Source organism: Camelina sativa, chromosome 10, assembly GCF_030686135.1.
Source record: "Camelina sativa cultivar CO46 ecotype springtype chromosome 10, ASM3068613v1".
In the NCBI taxonomy this organism is placed as follows: Eukaryota; Viridiplantae; Streptophyta; class Magnoliopsida; order Brassicales; family Brassicaceae; genus Camelina; species Camelina sativa.
The window spans coordinates 15753824-15756469 of record NC_141889.1 but is presented as its reverse complement, the minus strand read 5'-3'; the positions used below and the strand labels follow the sequence as shown (position 1 = coordinate 15756469).

At 31.3% G+C, this 2646-nt stretch overlaps 1 pseudogene; it reads right to left on the bottom strand.

The window, feature by feature from the left end:
• Positions 1-456: 456 nt before the first annotated feature.
• Positions 457-1914, bottom strand: LOC104773137 (putative xyloglucan endotransglucosylase/hydrolase protein 1; annotated as a pseudogene).
• Between the last annotated feature and the right edge of the window lie 732 nt (positions 1915-2646).

The window sequence follows — 2646 nt, the reverse complement described above, 5'->3', positions numbered from 1 at the left end:
TTAATTTTATAACTATTTGGAGAGACTATTAAAAATATATATATAGTCTCTGTGTTCGAGTATATAAGATTTTTTAGCTTTTTTCGTTTGTTCTATATTACAAGATTTTTTCAAATTTGTATGTATTTTCTTCAATTTAAATTTTTTGACTATTTAAATTTTGCAGTATTTCTCTATTGGTTTAACTTTAACTATGTGAAATGATTAAACATTTATTATTTCTTAATTTTTGTACTTTTAGACAAAAAAAAACCTTATATAATGGAACCGAGGGAGTTTAAAATAAGCTATCACATATTAAATTCACTAGTTTATAGCTTTGTTTTTAATGTGACTTAATTTAGAAATGTTAATAACAACAATGACACTAGCTAGCACAAATTTTACGCTAGTAACTTTGACCGCAAAAAAAATTCAAACAATAAATTCGGATTAAAACCATATTTGTTATTGTACTTAATTATATCGACATTCACTAGGAAGAGCAGAAAATCTAGCTTGATCAGAACAATAGTCATAGTTCATATATATCTCTCTTACAGTCTTGTAGACCTTCTGCTCGAAGACACTTAGTATGATGGTGTTCCACCAATATATTGATGAACCGCAAGCTTTGGAATTGTTACTTGGATCATCGACGTGACAACCGGAGTCGGAGAGACCTTGGAAATGTGCCTTGAAAGGAGCATAGGTCCAATTAATCTTGGTTTTACCACCATCTGTTGCCCAGTTTTCTCCATTCCACAAACTACGCACTACTTGCATAGGCTTCGATGGATAGTTCACGCCATTGCTTGTGTTGTTTGTTATTGAACACTCTTATTGGGATACTGTCCACGTAAAACCTATTATCAAATCATCTTGTCATTAATTATATATATATATATATATGTATATATATATATATTTGGGCAATGGTCATTATATATATACATCAAATATATCAATAATCAATCATTCTATTTAATTATGTAAAAATAATCACAAGAAAACTTTTAAATTAACTTTTACAAACAAAAAAACTGGCACATTAGGTGACACTCATTTACTATTCATAAAAAAAAATTAATTATAATAATAATAATAATAATAATAATAATAATAATAATAATAATAATAATAAAAATAATAATAATAATAATAATAATAATAATAATAATAATAATAATAATAATAATAATAATAAATAAATAAATAAATAAATACACTATATGGTATGGATTCCAAAGAATGCCATAAGTGTGGAAGTCAATGGTGGGATCGAACCAAAGATCAAACCTTTGTTCTCTGTTTCCTCTATCTTAGGTGTACACATTTGTCTGTAACGTTATTGGTTTTCCTTCTACGTTCCCCAAGAACTCAAAGTCAACCTCGTCGTGGGTGTCTCCTTTCGAAGTCAACTATGACCAATATTTCACAAATAAATACATAACAAGGTTTCACCAATGTTGCTAACTGAGATCCGTATAAAATGATTATTCTAAAAGGAGAAAGAACAAAAAAAATACGAACGTAAAAGGCAGTGACAACGCCAGAAGAATTGTTTCCAAACACTTTAATTCTCATTTGGAAAAATCCTGATCCGTAGTGGTTTTTGGACTCAAAGCCAGAACCTATACGTGTGTGACATGATTCTAAGAACAACATCATAAATTTGTATCTTAAAATGGAAATAAATAAAAAAAAACAATATAAAAAAATCAAAGAACCTGAAAAATAATCCATGGTAAGCTGAACTTCTTTGCCTTGGTTGGATTTTAAGACATGATCTTGTCCCCATGTAACCACATAGTTCTCATCAAAACCAGATTCTTGGTTTATGGCAATTCCTCTAACTCCATGAACTCTAGTGGCATCAGCCTTAATGATCAACATTAGTGCCCAAACAAAACCAAATATTACAATATATTCCATCTTAATTGTTGTTTTTGAGTACTTCTCGTGAAGCAATATATATATCTCGTTTCTCATTTCTTGACCAAACAAATGTATATATATATATATATATATATATATATATATATATATAAATTTGGTATAAACGTATATATTTATTGCCATAGATACTAGAGTTATGGTGTGTTCACGCGGCTACCCACGCACACTGCTACAACACACATATGTGTTATCTAATTGACAATGACAATTTTAGTTTTAGCCTCTATTATCTTAGTAACTAATTCTTTAATTTTGTTCGTTTTTTTTTTATTATTTTTTTTGACAACATTATATAAGATTGGCTCAAACGAACGAATATGAAGATAAATTGTTTACAAAAGCGAAGACACCATCTTTACCAAGTCGGAGCAGTCGGTAAGAAAGACGGCAGACTGATTGTCCGCCCCAATCATGCAGCACATTGCGCATATAAGCGCTTCTATCTCTGCATGAAGAGGTGAAAGGCTACGACGAATATTGGCAACTCCCATGGTAGGATGACCACCACTAGGCGAAACGCAAAACCATCTTTTACCAGCAAACTGGTATGTCTCTTTCCATGAGCCATCCACATAACAAAGATAACTCAACGAAAGCCTAGAAACCCCAAAACCTCCAGCCCCATGTAGTACACCCATATTGGGACATCCCGACACCGGCTCTACAGCCTCTGTCTGAGCAAGATGCCAAGCTTTTGCCTCATCCTCC